Here is a 6,087-nt window from a genome sequence, read left to right as displayed (position 1 = left end):
CGCGGAGTGTTTATCCCCGACTCACCATCCCCCCGCCCCCAGCCCCTTCTCTTGACAGGCCCGCTTCGGCTGCGTTCCTCATTGGGCACCCTAAAGAATACCCCGCCCCTGGCCTTGTGCGATTGGGAGAGGACACCACAGCTCCGCCCTGCAAAGTCCGCTCCTCTCGGTGGTTGGTCACGCTTGACAAGGCCCGGGCTCCACCCCCCTCTTTCCAATTGGTGACAGGATTCGCAACTCCGCCTCGTGCTTTTTCCCTGTTTTCCATTGGTTCTATACCGACAACCGGGCCCCCTTTTGCTTTGTTAGTATTGGCCAAGAGCTGTAGAAGGCTAGCCACTTCACCTGCCTCCCATTGGTGGAGCCTTCGGACACCTCCCAGCTACGATGATGTCACCTTTCTCCAGGTCCGGTGAGCCCTGAGTGGCTGGTGGCCAGCGGCCTCGCTACTCCTCCTCAGGTCTGGCATTGGCTGGAAATGGCTGGCCCCGGCGCTGGGTGGTGTTGATTCACCGGCCGCGGCGGAGTTAGGCTCCGCCCGACCCCTCCCGGTCCTGCCTCTGACCTGTTGCGAGTCCTGTCTCTGGGGAAAACTTCGGGGACCTGCCAAGTGTCCCTCGAATGGAAGGCTGGCACCTCGCGTCACCTGGGAGCTCATCCCCGCTCGGGTTCGGGACCGGAGCCTTTGGTCTGGTGGCTGTGACCCCGGAGGCCCCCGGCTTTTCCAGAATCCGGCAGCCGTGAACCCCCAGCGCATCCTCCCGTGAGGGAGAGCTTAATCAGCAACCCAGCAAGTGGCTGGTGGGCCAGGGGCTCAAGAGGGCGCCACGTGACTAAGGGGCTGGAAGGAAAAAGCCTGGCCTGTGTAAAACGCCACCCAGCGTTTTTTCTATTCTCTGGAAGCGCTGGAATGCGGCTGCGGTACATGGAATTGAAGGCGCTTACCTCCCCCGCCCTGCTCCGGGAGAGTGGTGGCAGAATTACTCTTATCACGCAAGTGGGTCTTAAGAGCTCAGAAATTAAAGTTGAAGCTGAGTAAGCTGAACCCCAAGATTCTTTGGCCTAAATCTCTTTTAAGGTTTTCCCTTCCCTTTTAATTCTAGATAAAAACAGGAAGGCTGCAGGAAGGTGTGTTTGTGTGAGGAGTGGTACCAATATAAATGCTTACTATAATATTATGTATAAAAACCAAAAGTTTAGGATTGTCCCATAAACCTCATCAAGATTTTTGAAATGAAAGCTCTCTGGAGACTCAAGTAATGTACATTGTTGCACATGCTGACATTTCCTTTAAGTTGGGAGTCCCCAAGGTTGAAATGAGTAAAGCATGATTTTTTTTTTTTTATAAAATGTATTATTGTTGCCAATATGTAATAGTAATAGCTTACTGTATTACATATGTTATTTCTAATTCTCAATATAATCCCATGAGGTAGGTTGTGTTAATTACCTACATTTTGCACATGAAGAGACAGGCCCAGCTAGGCTAAATGATTTTCCTCATCCTCCATTCAGCTGCAGAGATGGGAGCTGAACCTAGGTTTGTCTTACCCACAGCCCTGGCTACTAATCCCCAGGTGTTAGTTGTACTAAAGACATGCAGAAAAAGATTTCCAGACTGAGTCACAAAACACTGACACTCAAGCCCTGGGTAAAGAGAAAGACAAATGTGTAAATACAATTGTGGTAGGAAATTTTTAAAGTGTTTTTTTTTTTTAATGGTCCATAAATCCATTAAAATTGAACAAATTAATTAGGATAAACATGTAATAAACCAAGACTGATATGTAGGAAACACATTTTCTAGGTTTAATGGTTAATTAGAAAAAATTATGAAAACAGTAATTAAATAACACATACTGAAAGTAAAGCTTTTCAAGAAGGCATAAAGTTGAAAATGAGAATGGGGACATAATAGTTTCGCAGAGTATTTTGAAGTGCATGTTATTTGTAAAATAAATTTGAAAAAAATAACAAAATGCAATCCTATTAAAGTATCCAACCTGATATACTAGAAATATTTTGATTTCCTTATCATTTTTAATTTTACATATACTTTTATATTTAACCCACTCCTATTTCTCAATATCATGATTTTTCCCACTAGAATCTCCCTGATTGAAAATCACTTTTCTTTTAAAGAGGGGCCTGGGAATTTGAAATTGAGTCAGAAGAGAGCAAATAAGTAACTTGGATACCAATGATTCTAACTTAAAAACTCTAAACAAAATTACTAAATTGTGTACATAAACATCAGAGAATAAAACTAAGAAAATAAATGTACCATTTTTGTTCTATGGTGGTAGAACAGATCATCAATTAGCAACACCAACTAAGAACTATTATCAAGAACTTCAAAGAGTATTTGGTGCCATCTACTGGAAGTGAAACAGTAAGCAGAAAAAGGTTTTGAGGTTTAGGTTGTCCTCACCAACCCCTACCCAACCCCCTGGAAATTATTTTAAACAATGAACCTAAATTTTCTGACCAGAATTTTAAATAAAAAGTTACGTGTAACAGCATAAACATGAGATGAAAATAGTTTATATCTCTGAGTATACATCAAGATAAAAACTATTAGAATTGGGTAGTTAGAAATGAGAAATATAAAATATAATATCAAATAATTCTGACTGAGTGCCAGGGGCAGGAATAAGACCCTGGGGCTGGGGACACAGATCATTTGGTACAGTGCTTGCCTATGGGTTTAATCCCCAGCACCAAAACAAAACAAAACAAAACAAACAAACAAAAAACAACTAAGACCCTGTCTTTTCCTCCTTTAGGGGCTTATACTCCAGGTTAGTGAAGGGATAGTTAAAAAGTTAATACCAATGCTAAGCAGCAGGTTCATTATATGTTATGGGAGTTAGGACTGAGGGATGCTACTTCAACGAGTACCTCAGAATGGAAGGGAAGACAACTGTTATAACTGGTAATCCTTAAGTGTCTAAAATGTTCTAAAACTAGGAATTAAAACCCCCTATTTGTAACAAGAGTTTGGCACTTTCAAACCACCAAGACATTAAAATGAATTTTGTTTTATTATAAGTTTCTGAGGAATTGAGTTTTGTTCCTTGCAGTGTAAAAAGTCAGGACTGTAAGTTTCTGTTTTGATACCAAGCCCTCACTTTTTTTTTGTGGCTGGACACTTCAGTATCATGACACCCAACATTATGATATTAAGTTTTAAAACTCTGCTTTGCAAAAATTAGTCACACTATAAATATCTGTGATTCTAAAAATAGAACAATGGATTAAAAACTGTAATAAAAGGGGGCTAGGGGTTAGCTCAGTGGAAGACATTTGTCTAGCACACTCAAGGCTCTGAGTTTGATACCCAGCACCATGTGCAAACCACCACCAACAAAACAATAAAACCAACACCAACTTGTGATATACACATTACACAAAATATGGCAACAGGTTTCTTAGTTTTTTTTTTTTCTTAAAAAGGTAGGTTTACATGTATAAATGGCACAGAAAGATCTCTAAGGCATCATGTTGAGTAAACAATTAAGTTATAAAATAATCCCTACATATTATTATTTTTTTAAGAAAAACCCAAACTATGTATTTTCCTTATTTTCTAAATTCTATTACATACAAAGATGTAAAAACCAAGGAAGGACACATGCAAAGGATTAACAATGAAGAAGAGGCAATAGGATTATGACTACTGTTCAAAGGGATTAGCTTTGTCCCAATGTTTTAAATTATTTACAAGAAAAATGTATCCATTTCTTACTTGGGTAATAAAGGTTAACTTAAAAATCAGGGAAAATAATTAAATTTTAAAAGATTACAGAACTATATTCACAAATTCAACAGACTCTTATTGAGTGTTTTACTCTATGGCAGGTACTATGTGGTGCTGGAGCTATAGCAGAGAATAATACCAGCCCCAATTCTCAGAGTTCACTGTCTAATAAGACAACCAGACAGTAACAAATGAATACAAGTTATATCAGGCAGTGATAGGTGCCATAAAGAAAAGCAAAGAAGATTTGGAGACCAGATAGAGAATTTGGAACCCTCATATACTAATGGAGAGAATGTAAAACAGTGCAGCTGCTTTGCAAAACCATTTGTGACAGTGTTCGAAACTTTCAACAGTTACTATATATAAACCACTAATGCCACTCCTAGGTATGTACTCAGGAGATTGGAAAAAAATTATGTTCATACAAAAACTTGTATGAATATGCATGCAGTATTCACAAAAATAGAATCACCTAAATGTTCATCTACAGATTAATTATAAACAAAACAGTGGTATTATCTCTTGAATGGAATATTATTCAGTCACTAAAAAGGAACTGTGTACTGATAAATACAAATGAGTGAACCTTGAAAACGTGCCAAGTCAAAGAGACCAAACGCAAAAGGACAAATAATGTATGATTCCACTTATGTAATATGTCCATAATAGGTACATCTTTAGACAGAAAATGCATTAGTGGTTTCTAGGTAAAGAGGCAGGGGAGTAAAGGTCTGATTATTAATGGGTACGGGGATTTTTTTAGGGGTGATGAAAATGATCTAGAATTAGTGATGATGGATGCATAACTCTGAACTGTAAACTTTTTAAAAAGTTTAAAAGGGTACATTTTATGGTTTGTGAATTTTATCTCAAAAAAAATTTTGAGGGGGTACTGGGTATTGAACCCAGGGGTACTTTACCACTGAAATACATTCCTATCCTTTTTTATTTTTCATCCTAAGGCAGGGTCTCACTAAGTTGCCTAAGCCCTCGCTAAATTGCTGAGGCTGGCTTGCTATCTCAAAATTTTAATGGTCAAAAAAAAAAAGCCCAGGCAGGGGCTGGGGTGGTGGCTCAGCAGCAGAGCGCTCACCTCCCATAAGAGAGACCCTGGGTTCGATCCTCAGCACCCCATAAAAATAAATAAGTAAAATAAAAGTATTGTGTCCAACTACAACTAAAAAAAAAAAAAAAAAAGCCCAGGGCAGTGGCACTTGCCTGTAATCCTAGAGAGTTGGGAAGCTGAGGCAGGAGGATCAAAATTTCAAGGTTTGCCTAGCAAGTTCACAAGATCCTGTCTTAAAATAAAAATAAAGGACTGGAGCAGTGTACAGTGGCACACACTTGTAATCCCAGTGACTCAGGATGCTGAGGCAGGAAAATCAACAGTTCCAAGCCAGCCTCAATAACTTAGTAAACTCCTAAGAAACTTTGCAAGACTCTAAATAAAATATAAAAAATATAAAAAGGGCTGGGGATGTGGCTCAGTGGTTAAGGCCCCTGGTTTAATCCCCAGTATAATAAATAAATAAATAAAAAGGGCTGGGGATGTGCTTCAGTAGTTAAGTGATCCCCTGGGTTAAATATCCAATCACACACACACATACACAAATAAAGAAAGAAGGATAAAAGGATAGAGAGTTAAGAGAACTTGCTATTTTGGTAAGGGTGGGTCAGGAATGACTTGAGTTTGAGCAGAGACCTGAGCAATGTAAAGTAGCAAATCTAGGAAGTGGGAAAACATTTCAGAAGGAAGAGAAAATGGACAGACTCCAGGGGCAGGAATATGCCTGTTCTCAAAGAACAGCAAGGAAGATAACTGACTGAAATGAGCAAGGGGATGAGGCTATGAAATCCAGAGTCCAGGTCAGGTAGAGGTCTCTAGACCACAGGTAAGACTTCTTCTGAATAATAGAAAATCACTGGACCCAGAAGAAATGTATACTGATGCACATTTTAAAAGGTTTGTCTCAGTTGCTTGGTGGAGAATAAACAGGAAGGGTGGAAAGAGGGAGAACAGTTAAGAGGCTATTGTAATAATTCAACAAGAGATGACTTGGACTAGCATGGGTGCTGAGAAGTGGTCAGATTCAAAACATCAAAGGATCTGCCAATGAATCACATGTGGGGCAAAGGAGTCAGGATGATCCCAGGATTTTAGTCTGATGAAGAAGTAAATGAAAGGGTCACTGACTGAGATGCCTCAGAGAAAAACATTAGGCATGGAAATGAGAGTTCAGTTTGCTTAATCTTAAATTTGAGGTGCCTAATAATTTAGGTGCATATAAGAGACTATAATTCAGTAAAATGATCAGGCTGGAAGT

The sequence above is a fragment of the Callospermophilus lateralis genome, chromosome 14 (genome assembly GCF_048772815.1).
Source record: "Callospermophilus lateralis isolate mCalLat2 chromosome 14, mCalLat2.hap1, whole genome shotgun sequence".
Classification (NCBI taxonomy): domain Eukaryota; kingdom Metazoa; phylum Chordata; class Mammalia; order Rodentia; family Sciuridae; genus Callospermophilus; species Callospermophilus lateralis.
The sequence above is the reverse complement of the archived record's forward strand: the minus strand, read 5'-3'. Positions refer to the sequence as shown.